This window comes from Podarcis raffonei, chromosome 6, assembly GCF_027172205.1.
Source record: "Podarcis raffonei isolate rPodRaf1 chromosome 6, rPodRaf1.pri, whole genome shotgun sequence".
NCBI classification, from domain to species: Eukaryota; Metazoa; Chordata; class Lepidosauria; order Squamata; family Lacertidae; genus Podarcis; species Podarcis raffonei.
In genome coordinates this window covers 19,922,133-19,938,518 of record NC_070607.1, presented here as the reverse complement: position 1 = coordinate 19,938,518, position 16,386 = coordinate 19,922,133, and the positions used below count along the sequence as shown (strand labels likewise).

At 41.1% G+C, this 16,386-nt stretch overlaps 2 long non-coding RNA genes across 6 annotated transcripts in view; one reads left to right on the top strand and one right to left on the bottom strand.

Moving 5' to 3' along the window:
- Positions 1 to 1,841: 1,841 nt before the first annotated feature.
- On the bottom strand, positions 1,842 to 5,858 carry LOC128415396 (uncharacterized). Its single transcript, XR_008330941.1, has 2 exons — positions 4,388 to 5,858; positions 1,842 to 1,953 (listed from the first exon to the last, which is right to left on the bottom strand). It is a non-coding gene; the product is annotated as an uncharacterized LOC128415396 (long non-coding RNA).
- Positions 5,859 to 6,485: 627 nt separating this feature from the next.
- Positions 6,486 to 16,386, top strand: part of LOC128415392 (uncharacterized) — a 126,795-nt gene continuing 116,894 nt past the window's right edge. The window contains exon 1 of one of the 5 annotated variants that reach the window (XR_008330933.1): positions 6,486 to 6,727. This is a non-coding gene — a long non-coding RNA (uncharacterized LOC128415392). Of the gene's footprint in view, positions 6,728 to 6,850; positions 7,233 to 9,134; positions 9,812 to 16,386 lie in introns of those variants that run through there. The other 4 variants (XR_008330932.1, XR_008330934.1, XR_008330931.1 and 1 more) reach the window with 4 other exon arrangements.

Below are 16,386 nucleotides of genomic sequence, written 5' to 3'. Positions count from 1 at the left end.
AATGTAATTAGTTTTGAAATAAAATAATAGCCCAGTGTTATTTTTTTAAAAAAAAGGTTCTTTGTGAGTTTGTAAAAACTGCGTTCATACTGGGAGGATTTCAAAATTATTGCTGTAAAAGTTAAATATGATATTCCTTTGAATTCCTCCCCTCAGTCAGTTAAAGTTTTGTTTGTATATGTGTGTGTAGTGGGAAGGACTCTATGCTGGCATTCTGAATTCAAAGGCCAAATGTATGGCTACATCTTATTCTATGCTTTATTTTAATAGTCTTGGTAATAAACATATCAATATGTGTTCCAAGAGATGTGTGAAATAAGTGTAGTTCTACAAAATCAGGCATAATGCTTCCAAAATGACAAACCATTGACACTTCTGATGTGATTTTCTTTTAAAAAATAAGGAGTTAATTAAGTTTGGATGGCTGTAATAATTTTACAGATATAGCCAGTCTGTTAGCAAGCATTAACCTCTGTAAATCTGACAATGAATGATTGTAGTCCTTAATCTGCCAATTGCCATAGTCTATGCTACTTGGCAAATAAAGCTTGTGCTTCTGTTTTAGGCTGGAGACATTAGGTCAATGGGAAAGTACAGAAGTGTCCTCTCTGCCTCATCCTGCTTCTTGCACAAAGCCTCTGAGCAAGCGGATCATATAATTGCAGAGTTGGACGGGACCCCAGGGCAGTGGTGGAGGAAGTCTCTCGGGCACCTGGGGCGGAGTGCCCAGGGGCGAGGCGAACCGCCCATAGGGACGGCATGGCCTGTGCCTTCCCTATGGGTGCTGCATGCCCCATCCCTATGGGTGCCCAGGCACCCATAGGGACGGTGTGGGGCATGCAACACCCTTAGGGATGGAACGTGCTGCAGGGCCCCAGCCACCCTACAGCTGGGGGTAGGCAGCCAGCGCGGAGCCTGCGGGTGCCGAGACGCATGGCTCGTACACGCTGCAGGCCCTGCGGTGAGTGCCGCCGGCCATTTTGTCACCCCCCGCACCTGGGTCAGACCGCACCCCCTTTCCTACGCCCCTGCCCCAGGGGTCATCTAGTCCAACCCCCTGCAACGCTGGAAAGCATCCATGACAGATGATCATCTGTCCTCTGCTTAAAAACCTCCAAGGAAGGAGGTTCGCTATGTCTGTTTTGAGTTAACACTGGAGTGTAAATCCAGCATCACCACAAAGCTTCCTGAGATATCCCAGGGACAAGGGAAGGAATAGAAGGAATGGAATGTCAACAGCCCTGCCAAAGGCCTGGTTGCGAAGGGAACAGTGTTAAAGTACGACAAATGGCCTGGGCACTTTGGGGCACCCCAAGGTAATTGTGGGGGAGTAGTTATCAGTATGGCACCATGTTTTACATCCCATGAAGTGTAACCTTTCTTGAGTATGTAGAATAATATTTTGAAGTTTTATGACTCTTTGAAACCGGTATATAAGCTTTGTTCTAATGTGCCTCAGGGCAGTCTTTCTAACTAGCAGTTTCTTTCTTTCTTTTTTCTCCCCCCCCCCCAGGAGTTTTAGTCACAGGAGGATTCAAAAGATTTGTGTGGAGGGTTTGCCCAGGGAAAAATGGCTCCCAAATGAGCCCCCTTTGATGGTTGCCACATAGACTGGATTGAAACAGACTTTTCTTTCTTGTATTAGGATGTTTGTGTGGTAAACCACCTTGGGGTGTTGAATGGTTACATTAAATTGCCTTAAACAAGTCAATAACCCAAAGGTGGGGAATGTTATCGGTAACCTTCTTTCAGGTAAAGTTGTGTGGAAATGGGCAGATCAACCCTTTTTCTTACACCCAGGATTGTCAAGTGTGGCGCTCCTTGAATGTTGACCACAGAGGGAAGCTGAAGAAAATCTTCACTGGTGTAACTCAGAGGAAATACTCTCAAGGCTGTGAAATCTGCTTCTGCCTTGAAGTGGGTCAGGTGAGGATCCCAGTCATAGGGCTGATCCTTAAGATCACAAAAGAGCGGGATATTTACTAGCAGTTTGTTGAATCACTGGCACTTCATCTGCAAGCATGCTTTGTCGCCCCTCAGTAAAAAGAAAACATTAACATTTTACATGTTACAGGATGTTGATTGTGCTCCCAGGACAGAGACCCCTGTTTGCCTAAAACCTGTTCAGTCTACCGGCAATTTCTCAGTGACAACCACATGCTGCTCCATCCATATGTAATCTTGTGCCAGGAAAGGCCACTTTCCTGAAAGGGAGGTAGACGAGTTGCCATTTTCCAGTATAAAAATAACTGGCTACATGGATTCTCCTGCGAAGGTAATTATGCACCTTCCAAAGGATTTCTACCGTGGATGTGTAATATAATTGTCCTCACTTTGTGTGAGCAGACATTACACACAGCCAGCATCTGGCTTGGATCTGTGACCAATATGGTAAAAGGCTTGGCTCGGTAACATGGGGACAGAGGGAAAGGAGCAATTCTCAACTGAGGCAGAAGGCAGGACATGAAGGAGGCAGAAAGTAAAGCTGAGGGAGAGGAAAAAGGCAGAAACTGTGGGCTTCTGACAGCTCTGGCTGGAGTTGTTTAGGCTGCAAGTAGCAGCTTGTCTCTGTTCAGGGTAATACTTCTCCTTCAGCAACATGCAGCACCTTAAAATACCTGACAGTATGTGCTATTAGTATTTGATATTTCAAAACATGGTGCAGAGCAGAGTTAAGGCACAGATTAAATGACAATTTGGGGGGGGGGGAATTAAACTTTGAAAGAGAAAGCCAATCCAAAATGAAGCAGTATTTCTACACTTTTTAAAAACTTTGGCTGTTAAGTAAGATCTCCAGAGCCAATCCTTTAAGTGAATCAGTAGTTGGGGAATCTTTAAAATTGACAAGTGTTGATTGTAATAATGATTGTAACATAATACATTGCATTTTAATTCCTTCCCCTCCTTATTTTCCTGGGTTGTAGCTCAGTGAAGAGCCAGATCACATATGTTTGAACCTCACTTACTGATTTGTTGCACCAAGCAATGACTTGCCTGTGTGCCATCCTAGGTTAAGAATGACAGAATATTCGTGCCACCCAATGGTAATTCAAGTACAATAATTTTCAATGGACACAGATCACACATTTTCCTTAGAATCATAATGTACTGCATAATCAAATTGAGAGAGATATTGTCGTGAGCAGCTGTGTTAGAATTAGCTGTTTCCTTATTTCTCTTTTCCAGGGTCAAATGGTACTAAGGCAGGTTCTTCTGTGTTTTATTGAGATTTTGTCTCCCTTTTACTGTCTCCTGCTGCAGCAGTGCTATCCTGTTGACCGCTAAAAGCAGAAATTACACATTTTTAATATCCTTGCAATTCGCTATTTAAATTATTTGACCTCTGTTGTCTTAATGAGCTTAACAGGATTATTTTCCACTTGAACATTTTCTACTAGTAGGAAATTCCCCCCGAAGGATTACTTGTGTGCCGTCTTCCTATGTAGCACTATTAATGTTGATGACCAAAAGATGGCAGCACTATTTCCATTGTCATTGCCCTTCTGCTTTTCTGTATATATACTATTAAAGAAGAACCCGGATACAACAAAGCTCCCATCAATGACCAGCAAGAAGGGAGTAGCTAAACTTGTGAGTTGTGCATTTCAACTGCTTAGAGCACTTAGACCTATACATTGCTGGATAATGTATTAAAGACTTCATTTAAAACCATTGCATGTTACGTTATATACAGAATTGTTGTACCACCTTTTTTTGTGTGTGGGTAAAATTAGCATGGAAAGAAAGAAAAAAATCTAGCAATTTTTCTTTAGTGGTCTACAATTCTCTTGTGAACCTATGATTTGACAAGTAATAACCATTTCACTTTTTAAAAGTCATTTTGGGGAACCTGTCACCCTCCATATGTTATTAGACTCCTATCATCTCTGACCATTAGTCATGCTGGCTGAGGCTGATGGGGAATCCAGCAACATCTTTAGTGCTACAGGTTCTTCTCTTCTGCTTTTTAGAGGTTGCAGTTAGGTACAGATCTCTACTACAAGTTTGATGTGGGCTTAATCTGAGCCAAGTCACCTGGGTGCTTGGTTTGCTGTGATGTTTCCAAGGGCTACCCCAGGCACCCCCAATCTGCAGCCCTCCAGATGTTTTGGCCTACAACTCCCATGATCCCTAGCTAACAGGACCAGTGGTCAGGGATGATGGGAATTGTAGTCCAAAACATCTGGAGGGCTGAAGGTTGTGATGCCTGGGCTACCCCAAGATAGTTTGCAACCTGAGGAAGAACTCGAAACAGAGCCCATCCAAAATCCAAAGCTGGTCAAGTTGTTTTGGTACCTGATCCAGAAAATCCCGCAAGTGCCTTATCTTGTGATTAAAAATATAATAATATTTGTTGTTGTAGATGATGATGATGTAAAATGCTTACCTTTCATGGACTTCACACTGCATAATGGGAGGACTTGCCTCCCAACAAAGAAGACCTTCCAAAAAAGTATTCTAGCATGATTTCCAAATATTGATACTCTCCTGACCACTGATGAAATGCAAAGAAGGACAGGGCTCTTGCACTGTTAATAATGGAATAAAGGGAATTTTATCAGGAAGGTTTTTTCCTTGCCTGGCCTGACAATCTTATCTACTGTGTTTCCCTCTACTCTACAACTTTTAAACATACATGCACCCCATTTTCTTTTGCATCTGGTCATCCTAGCCCTTAACTATGGAGCAGTTCAATGTCATACATGTATTTCCACACATATGAAGACTTCAAATTAGTATAAGGTGATGGTTTTGCTTTCACTGCTCCCTCCCTGCAAACTGAGACCAGGGCTATACATAGCCATACCTTCCTCTCATGCATAATTTGCATTTTTAGAGAAGCAATTTTAGAGAAACGGGGGGGGGGGAGTTATTGTTTCTTAAAAGTAATAACTAAAAACTTTCTAGTGTGGCTGATCAACCATTCCTTGCCCTCCCCTGGAGTGAGTGATAATAAAGCACATTATATTTGTTGAAAATTCGAGGACACTCTTGAGTAACGTGAAACACACTGTCCCACTGGGGCTGAATGAACTTGTTTCCTTTGTAGCTTCAACCCCACTTGACCTGGGAGAGAAGCCATGATGATGAATGAATGCTGGCTTCCTAAATGGCAAAGCAAAACACTCACACTACTGCTCAGCTGCCAGTTTGCTTAGCCACCATAGTTAGCATTAACAGCAGCAGATCTAACCTACATATGGAGTACCAAAGAACATTTCCAGAAGGCACTTCCTTATAGCTGCTTCTCTTGCCCACCCCCACCTGGCTCCGTCTTCTTCTTTTTAAATCTAATTGAAAGATAGCGTCTCGAGGTGATGACAAAAAGGCATATATCTGACCAGCGCTAGATAGGCTTTCCTCAGCTCCGGATACGACTTCTGTAATGCACAAAGCAGCAATAGAGTGTCAGCTCCAAAGCAAAGTTTACGATGTTTTTGAAGATTGTGTTAGTTCCTGTCAAAGTTAACTTAGAAAATGGCCACAGCGTAGCACGGTATGTTGAGATGTTAGTTTATAGATCCTTGGTGGAGCTTGTTCCAGAATTGGTAATATATGGGATGTGGGAGATCAAATGAAAGGAAGGCTTTTTTTCTGTTTTATTAAAAAAATGATTAAAGAGTTGCAGCGTCGTTTTGTTCCTTTTCTACCACGTTGATCAGACATGGCTAAGAAAGTGGCTGCTGACCTATGTATAAGAGACAGGGAAATAAGGAATAATGGGGCTCTATCAGGTTCTTGAGTCATTTTTGGGGAATCAAAGCTGGTGCTGCTCTTGCTACTTTGCCAAGTGCTTCCTAGTATCAGTTTCACTACTAATGCCCACCATTGCCTGGTAAGCCTACTTGAGGTCTTGCTGTGGTCACCTTGCCCATGTGAGTGCTGGTACCACTGAGATTCACTGTTCTGATTTTCTACGGATAGTTCAGTCCGCACAGCATGAGCACTGCTATTTTTCTAAAAAACGAAGAGGTGCCGGAACTCACCATGGACACCTCCCTCGTTCTCTTAGAATGACGCACACCTGAGAGATGCCGGAACTAAGTTCTGGATAACGAAAAAAAAGCCCTGAGCATGGGATCAAGCCTCGTATTAGGCAAAAGACTCCTGTATTGCAGGAGGTTGGACAAGGTGACCATTGTAGCCCTTCCAATTCTACAATTTTATGATTCTATGCAATGCTATTTTTCAAGAAAAAGAGGTGCCGGAACTCACCACAAAGCCTCTCATAATGGCAATAGTATCCAGCTGTAAAAAAAAGCCCTGGTTCTATAGCAGGCAAGGAAGCATAGCAACAGCTTGTTTTCCCACAGCCTCAGAGGTAGGCAGAACCTGCAATTTGCAATCCAGTCAGCTGAAAAATAAAAGAGATTAAAATTGCAGGTAATCTAGTTAAAATGATGGTATCTCACCTACTCAAGATGGCTAATAAGTCAAAATACCAAAACCATGGTCTGCATCCTCTGCTGTATATTTGCTCCTGCAACAGACTTCCTCTTTCTGCAAAGGAACTTCCTCTTCCTCTCCTGCTGTACACAGCTCCACCTCCTAAGTGCCCTCAAAAGCAGCTACAGAGGGCTGGAGGACTCTCAGGAGAAGATATGAGGTGTGGGGTGGAGAGAAAATGGAAGTCCTGTTGCACATTGGATGCAATACAGTATTTCAGATGCAAAAGAATCTCTAGGTTAAACTCAGTCATAAACCAACCCCAGGAACTCTTGACAAAGTGAAGAAGCAAGTGTGATTATTCCTGGCATGCATACCTGAGAGGGTTCACATCTTGTAAAGTAAAATTATTATTATTTTATTATTTATTATTATTATATGTGTGGAGGGCTGAGGTTAAGCAGCTTGCCTCAAGTCATGTTTTTGGCAGAAGTAGTAGTTTAACCCAGAGTCTTCCTGGTTCACTAAATAACCCTAGTACTAATTTACAATAGCAAAATCAGGGCTTTTTTTCCACCTCTCAGGTGGGCGCCATTGCCATTCTAAGAGAACGAGGGTGGTGTTTGTGTTGAGTTGCGGTGCCTCTTTTTCTAGAAAAACAGCACTGAGCAAAATACTATATGAGTAAACAAGTCTGTTTAAAGCTTCGTGGCGATGTGTGTGGGGGATTAAACGCAGTGTGGCTGATATCTTTTAAGAGAGTTTAATGGATTCCCTAATGGTTGAGAAGGAACTGTAATTGGGGGGCCTATCTAGTAGTTGATATCTGGATCTTGTCACGCCAGGTAAGTAGACTGATTTTTATAGCCTATACAGTATTCCCAAGGGGAGCAAATTCTGAAGAAAAGGGTTCCAGGCGACTGAGCGTGTTCCATTTGGTTCACTTTGCTGGAATTACTGTGAACCAGTAACTGAAATCTACTCTAATGAAAAAGCTTTAGGGGCTCACTTTGCAGCTACCAGAACTGAAGGCGCTGTGGAGAATAGAAGATGGAAGTCAAAGAAACCAAAACAGCTTTCCTTAAGCTTTCTTTCTGAAACAGTAACTTGCTTGTTTTTTTCTGTTTTAATGCATTGTGTGTTTGTCTCTGTAAAATCATAGGCAATATAAAAATAGTGGGGTTTGGTTTTTTTGGTGATATTCTCATCCTAAGTCCGAGGAAGAAAATTGATTATTAAAGGCCTCCACTGTCTCTTTATCAGAGAGAGAACAAACGTAAGCAGTGCAGTGCTTAAAATGAGGAGAAGGCAGAAAGTAGGTCCCCCATTAAAAGTCTTCCCTCACCTTCCAAGTGTCCCTATTTTCCACGGATTTACAGAAGCCATCCAGGTTTTTGATTTGATCCGGAATGTCCTGCTTTCCCTTAGGATGTCCCTGTTTTCATCACAGAAATGTTGGAGGGTATGGAGTTATGCAACCCCAGCCCTGTATAGGGGAAGTTTAGTTTTTTAATTTTTGTTGTTGCTTTATTATGTTTTATATATATTGGAAGCCACCCAGAGTGACAGGGCAACCCAGTCAGATGGGCGGGGTATAAATAATAAAATAATAATAATAATAATAATAATTATTATTATTATTATTTATTATGATGGAATAGGATATCCCTATTTTCATTGGAGAAATGTTGGAGTGTATGCTGGTGGCCTTAGATAAGCCATAATATTTCCACATTAGCCTTCTGTAAAAAAAAAATTGGGGGGGGGGCTGAGACAGTGTAAGTTGTAAGGAACTGGCGCCTTTAGGTGAAGTTTGCTACAAGGACATCATTTTATTTTATTTTTCCCTGCGTGTCATCAAAATTAAGGAGTTAGCAGGAGTTCATAGATGCATTATTCGCCTTTCAGCCTCTGTTTTTTTTTTTACATTTATTAATGTGTAATTGTTTTGGTCTTCTCATTCTTGGCATGATCTGTCTGCTTTCAAGCATCTCGTGCAAATAGTTTCCCTGTTAACATATCTGAGCTTTTGATGTTTATTTGGGTAATCTGTTTAATAGAAAGAGCTGTATTTTTTCCCATCTGAAGAAAGCAGAATCTACCTCTGTTATTTCCCCCCTCCTCCTGTTCTTGCATCTATTTTTAACACCTTAAAAACATGCTAAGTAGGAAACTGGAAGGATCAAACAAAAGTCACTTCATGGGAAAATAACAGTGTTAATAGAAAACTAGGAACAATCCAGATATAGCAGGTGTTAAGGTTGCTCACTGGGCCTTATCTTTCTCCCCATTTGAGCATGCTCATTATTGTTGTAATATTGATCATACACTTGTTTTAACAGTGTTTATATCGTGTTTGTGAGGGATAGGCAATACATGGTTGGCAGGCCTCAGAACAATTCCATGGAGCCAGCACACTTATTTGAAACTGAAAATCTTCACTTAACGAAAGGGAGTGTGCAGTCCTGATGTATTCACAAATGTGATGGCAAAGCTCAATAATATATATATATTTAAAAATCATATATATCTATATATCTATATATACCTAAATTAGAATCAGAGTATTGCAGAACAAGTGAAATAGCTACATTTCAACCCCTGCCATGTACATGAGAATGATGTATATGTTATGTTAATTTAAAGCCACCAAATGAACAGAATTAATACACTTTACAAACATTTTGACTATTGTAATTTACACAGGTGTTTGATTTGCAAAACCCCACTGTCAAAAACTCTTGCTCATGCCAAATACATCATCTTATCTCTTTAAAAATGGATTTGTTTGTCTTTGCCAGCTCTTAATGTGAACTTTGTGGCTGTTATCTTGTTTTTTACCCAAACAATCTTTTGGCAAGTCGTTATTAAAGGGTATTCCTCCACCTGGCTCCAAGAAACAAAACAAAAAAATGGAGTATATATAGCCCCCACAACTTTCAAGCATGAGTGATAGTCCTTAATTTGGAAATAGGTGGTGGCTATGAGCTTTCCATAGCCCTCACCACACAGCTTCCTGGTATACTTGAAGTTCTAGTAGCCTCCCAGAGCACATTCTCTGCTCAGGCCACAGTTTCTCCCCTCTAACACCACCATGGTTTCTACACACATGACTTCCTGCTTGGCTGCCTGGTTTGCCTATGTGTGTGTTTGTATGATGAGTACACCAGCCAGCTGGCCATATTTTTCATCAGGGTGGCTGCAGCTGCAGCAATTACTGTGTGGGGCGTGGCAGAAGGCAAAAATTGATGGGCTTCCTGTTGCAGCAAAGAATTTCTTCTCTAAGCACTAGGTTGATCAGCAAATGTAGGTTTGTGAACTCAGGCCAGGGAGGTCTCCTCAGCAGCAACAGCCTTGATAACCTCCTGCCAATTTGAAAATGGCACCGGAAGTTATTGTAAATGAGAAGACGATCATGAAGCATGTAAGTTCCTTTTCCCATTTCCTGCAAAATGTACAAAACAGGCTTCTGAGATCTTTGTAAAGTTGCTGCTTAGTAAAACTGGGATTGGGCTCCAAGGTCTATATCAAGTAGAGCCATGGATCCTAGGCGTGCTTGCATGGGAGTAAATTGCACTGTATTCAATAGGACTTCAGTATCCAAAGGGTCACACCCTAACCTACATTTCAGCCAGTTTAATCCATTTTAAAAATAAAAACTGATGAAATAAAAATGAATACAGTACAATATGCACCATGTCTTTTGTTCAAGGCTAGACTCCCAAGCTATGTGGAATCAAAGATTCCTCTCTGTTACACAAAAGAAGGGGGTCATCTCAGAGGGAGTCAGGGTTAGAAATTGAGGTGGCCACAAAACTGCAACAATTTATAATATAGCCATATTTTAAGACATTTGAAAAAGGTAATAAATAATAAATTTAATAGCCACCTGTGAAAGAATAGGGCTTTCAGCCATTTTGTGTTTGGTTTTTGATTGCATAACTTGGGTTGTGTAAAACAGTTGCTTTTTGCTTTAGGGTGTTTTGTACAATTTGGTCTGATGCCTTGTTATTCATTCAGCACTTTTAATGCCACACCAGTATTGAGAGTAGGTTGAGCCAAGTCCAGATGATTAGAAGACTGAGTAGCAGAGACAGCCTGATAAAAATAAAGATGCCCATTTAAGAAGAATGAGGGGTTTGGTCTGTCTAATGTTGTTCCCTCTCTTCCTACACATGGTGCAGGCTGCAGCACATAATCTCTATTTTTGTGATCTTGATATTGTTTTATTATTAGCTTTGTGCTCCATCCAAGGGTTTCTGGGCAGTATACATGAGACTATTCTTTTTGTCCTATACTAGGAGGTAGATTAGAATGAGAAGCACTATAGTTAGTTCAAAGTGAACGAATAAGCCTCATGGCTGAATGGAGATTTGAATCAAGAACCCCCATTCCAAGTCCAATACTCTGACCATTGCACCACAGTGTCTTTCACTAGTTTTACTTTGCACCAGCTTTTCCAGATGATCAAACAAAATTTGAAGCTTTTATGTTACTCTACACTACATGCAATTTCTGCAAGTGTTGTATTTTCCTAAAGGAGCAGTAGAGATCATGGATTGAACATAGGCTTGCTGTTTCACGAATGTAAGGACCCTTTTGTTTTGTTTTTTAAAAAATATTTATTGAAATTTTCCAAAAAAAAACAAAAAACAAAAAAAGCAATTAAAAACACATAAAATTTACATTTCTTACTATCAATAACCAATTTCCTTGACTTCCCCACACCTCCCCTTCTTGTATTCCAGTTCCAATTTTTAGCTCAGCAAGTTCTTGTCCCCAAACTTTACCTTATTTTATTTAATTCATTTTAATTAACCAATTTTAACTTATAAACCTCAATCTTTATACATCAGTACTTATTCTTAAAAATCTTTTTCTAAGGTCGACACCAATTCCCTTCCACGAATTCCCCATTTTTATGTTAGTAGCAAAACAAAATTAAATGAAACAGAATATAATTGTACACCCTTTGGATTCCCAAAGCCCCACCCCCCCTTTCCCGGTTTCGAACCCCAACAAAAGTCCATCAGTCCATCTGCTGTCAGCCTGGCGACCTCACGTCCGAGGCGTAAGGACCCTTTTGATATGTGGAAGCGAGTTAGGTTCTAAGGATGTTCCCATGACACAGAATGGATGCTCCCCAGTGTCACCTCCCACACTGTCTTAGAGGGCTCCCCAACCCTAGTCTAGAGCAAATATTTTTTTGCGGAGCGGGGCTTGGGAAGCATCTGGTTTGTAAGGTTCCAAATATATGGGCAAATCTGTCTTATTCCTGAAATAGAAATTCATTTTTGTGTCTTCTGAGTAGTTACATAGAAAGGAATATATCTTACAGATTCAAGAGAATGGAGGGGAAAGTGAAAATAAGAAATATATATATATGAGATGCCTTTGATGCAGGAGGTGATGGGGAGGTGTGCAAACAGCCATTGTTTCTGTACCTGAGAATTCCTCTATTGATAGAATAAAAAGAAAATTGCAGAGTAGTTCCGTGATTCTTCCAGGGCTCCAAAGCACTGAAGGGCTTCTCTCTAAATAAAGTGCTCCCTGCATTTCCTCCCTGGCTCTTTGAATATAAAATTTGATCAAGGAAAAAAAATGAACGTAATAGAAATCAGTTCTCATTTGCTGCTTTATTCATTTAATAAAATGGGCTGTTTGTGAATGGGCTTCCTTTGAAATGAACTATTTCCATGGTAAATGGGTGAGCATTTGAATAGACTGGAAGTGTGGAGAGATAGATAATGCTACTTGCAATGATGCCTATGATAGATGATGGCACATGTCAAATTTTAAATAAATTTAGTGCTCCTGAAATGTGCTAGATTGCCAGTGACTGAAATTACTCTATTTACCAAGCATGAACCACATAACTGCAGCAGTGCCTGGTTTTCCATGCCGACTTGTTTGCTGCTGTCGAATAAGGCAATGCAGAAGTGAAAGCAAACACACTGCAAAGGAAGCTGTCTTATGTCAAGCCAGACCACTGGTTCATTGCGCTCAGTATTCTCTTTGCTGATTGGCAGTGGCTCTCCAAGGTTTCCCAACCCTAGCATAGATTGAATCTAGGACCTTTTCCATGGAAAGCTTTTTAGAAAGGCAAAGGGACAACGCTTAGCATTAAAGTAATATTCACTGAACATAGTGGTATTTATTGACTTCAAAGTCACGCCAACACAAACTTGCAAGCCAATTGCTGTTTATCATCTCTGGCAGCCATCAAGGAGCTTCATATACCTTCTTGAAAATCCAAGGTCATTATTTGTCCTGGGTTGGGAGCACCTTCAGAGATGTTGAATAAAGGGGCAATCAGGATTGTGTCCCCCTATGCCACAGTCTTTGTGAAAATCCCCTCCCACAGCTGATATTTGACCCCATTAGAAGGCACTCATTTCCAGTGTGAGAAATGGCAACTAATGGGGCTTTGCAGAGTGGTGGAACTACTGGTACATTCATTGCCTAGCCCAGGCATAGGCAAACTCCGTCCTCCAGCTGTTTTGGGACTACAACTCCCATCATTCCTAGCTAACAGAACCAGTGGTCAGGCATGATGGGAGGTGTAGTCCCAAAATATCTGGAGGGCCGAATTTGCCTATGCCTGGCCTAGCCAATTATAGTTCCTGTGAGGAGACAGGACAATTGTGACATCTCCAGACTGGTGCACTAGTTGAGTTCGAACTGTGCCCAATGCCAGCTGCCAATGGCTGTGAGATTGGCTTTGGGTACAACAGATTGGAGGCCTGCATAGCCTCTCCCCACCCTTCCTTTCTCTTTGGGGCTTTTTGCTGGGTTTTCCCCAATGAGGATATCAACAGCAGGCCTCCTGGCTATTTGGTGGCCAGCAGGAGGCTGACTCACTTGTCAGAGCTGAGCTGAGGGACACCTCCACTCAATCTAAGCCTCACATAGCTCAGCCTAAGCAGGATTTGGATTGCCCTTTAAATCTATTTCCCCAGCCTTGAGCAGTCGATAGCTGCAGAAAATTCTTCTGTCTGTTCAGAGTCTAGTTGTTTTCGTTTAAGCAGCCATTCCTTCAGTATAATTAATTGTCTGCATCAACTAAAGGCACTGGGTGTCACTTGTGTGCATTTTGTTTAATAGGTTTTTATGGTCAGTCCTGCACAGTGTAAGGAAGCATTTTGCTGCATGCAGGAAGGGGTTGAAATGTCACAAGGATGAAACCACTCACAGTGGAAGGTTTTATGGTTGTGATTTTATCTTTGAGGTCAGTGGGACTTACTCCCAGGTAAGCGAATTAGGAAGATTTGCAGCTTCGTGGACTTGAATGTTTTTGGCTTTGGGTATGCGTGTGGCAGTGCTGCTGTATCTTGCATTTCATAGTCTTAAAACTTAACCACTTAAAGTTCTCCCTCCTCCCCGCTCATCGCGGGGATGACAACAGCATCACTAGAATGCTGACACAATAAATGCATGGGTAGCAGGTTTAACAAAAAAATATAAATGGATTACGGAAGCCACACAGCTGTTTTGGCACACCACAACAGTTTAACAAAACTGCAGCATTTGAGCTGAACTCTGCTTTTAATAGACTTCTGCACTGGCCCTTATGGGTACTACCAATTTGTTTCTTTGGAGGGCATCTGAAGCCCATCAGATGTTAATAGTGTTCAGTCACAGCTGAGGTAGGCTGGCTATGAACCAATGATCCAGAGGCAAAAAGCTTCTGTGGCCCATCACCAATCTCCCTGAGCCACCCAGTCTCCTGCAGTCCACTCATCTTTCTGGTCTCATAGCTCTCATAAGTTAATCTTTCTTCTCCTGTGTCTAATGTGATAATCTTTCTTCTCCTACATATCTGCCTTTGACTTCCTTGACAGTAAGGCTGACAAACACCCTCAGTAGTCCCCCCCCTCCCTTTGTTGCACAGAAGTATTAGTCAGGAGTACAGTTTGAAGTAAAATGGATATCTAAAAATAAAAAGACATGTGCAGGAACCATTTTCACGCGTTCAGCTGAATGCCGAAGGCACATGCTGATGCTGAAGTGTGGCTAATGAGAGTGGTTCCACCCTCCTCATTCATTCATTGAATTCATGAGGGGTTTTGTGAATAAGGCTTATATTTTTTAGAGTTCTGTGGAGTTTTTAATATAGTTTTCTTTTGTTAGTTATGATATATAACTGAATTGAATTATGATTATCAGTTGGATTGTTTTGAAAAATTATTCTTATACCATACTATGTACGGAAGCAGAACATGTTTCACTTCCTGTTGACTGTGTTCCTTTTGTAAATTGAGTCCCTCGCTGTTATGGGAACACACCTTGGTTTAAGAACGGATTTCTCGAATTGATTAAGTTTGTAAACCAAGTTACCACTGTACTGCTTTTATTGCTGCTATTACCAGTTTTTGTTGAAACATTTTTTTATTTGGATGAATTATTATAATAGTTGATTTTGAGTGGTTATCATGAACTGAATTACTAAATTTATTTGAAATGCTGATGTTGGTGTCTGTTACAGATTGCTGTTTGTTACTGAAGTTCTTCCTTCATTTTTTTCTTTCTTCTCCATACCTCAATAATCCTCTCTGCTTCTGATCAACATGTGAGGAATGGTTATTGATCAATTTCTGTACCACCTTTCAACAGTCAAATCACACTTTCAGCCATGGTGCCCCATCGGAGGAATTCCTTTCCCAAGGAAGCTTGTCTGGCACAGACTCTCATTATATTTTAGGCATCAGGCAAAGTATCCTATAATTGTATCCTATCCTCCAGTGTATAATCTCAGGGTGGTTTACCATACATCACAATACATAAAAAAAATACAATAAACACTTGCATGATTGTATAACGCCTCAAAATCCAGAGAGCAGCTCCCTTCGTTTAACAACATTCTGAAATACAGATTCCTGCTATTCCTTAAAGACCAAGCTCCCATCTGGGGCATTTTTACCTCTCACCTATTCTCAGTTTGAGAAAATTCTTATTTAACATCACCTTGGTTTGACCAAAAGACAGCTAAAATGCTGCTCTCATCCTTGAGCTGTGACAGGCGCAGCATCACAAGGAGAAAACCATTTGCAGCCATCCTTACTGACACTGAAACATCACATGCAATGGCCTGGTTTGAATATTCCGCTCCTGGGACAACAGCTAGCCTTAGTGTCATGACTGGATGATGTGTTTGGGGACAGGATGTTCCTGCTGGTTCCGAAGGTTCAGAGCCTGGTCCTTTGTCACTATTCCATGCACCAAGGCATGGAAGTGAAAGTAGCAAAGTTCTCTTCCGTTCTAATGCACTGACTGCTAGTGCTGTTCTTAACCTTTTCTCCTATTGCTTCCAGATTGATCTGTTTATTGAGTGTTACTCCTGATCTGTTTGCACAAAATTTGTATGGATTTTATATTATACCACTGTCAAGTGGTAGTTATCCCACACTCTAAAATACATTTCTCCATTACTTTTTCCTTTTACTGTAAAAAGTCATTTTTTAAAAAAGCACATTTGTTGCACATGAGTGCTATAGTGCTGTTTATCACAATGTACCGCTTTTTTGGGGTTGGTTATGAAGGTGCACTTTATTGCACAAAGGGCATATATTGAATGGGTGAAAGATATGCTCTAAAGTGCTGACAGACTGAAAGTAACCACTGGAAGTGACTAGTTTGCATACGTGCCTCCTCTCTGCAGATATTTACTCCTATTCATCCGTGGTGGGGCACAACACTGGAGGGTGGCATTCTCCCCCACATAATTATTAATTGCCAGGAGTGACTGCTCAAATATGACTACTGTGGTTCTGAAAAGTCTGAAAATGGGACAGTATTATATCTAGCTGTCAAAACCTGTCCTATAAAGTTCACATCACAATAGAGGCCAGCACTCTAGCATATGGCAAGAAAGAGATGTACAAATAAGTTGTCATATTTTTCTTGTAATTAGCGTATCTTGGACCATGGATGACATGGATTAAAAGTTTCTAGAATGGGATAATGACTCTGGGAGGCATAGCATTCTACTCAGTTAGCTAA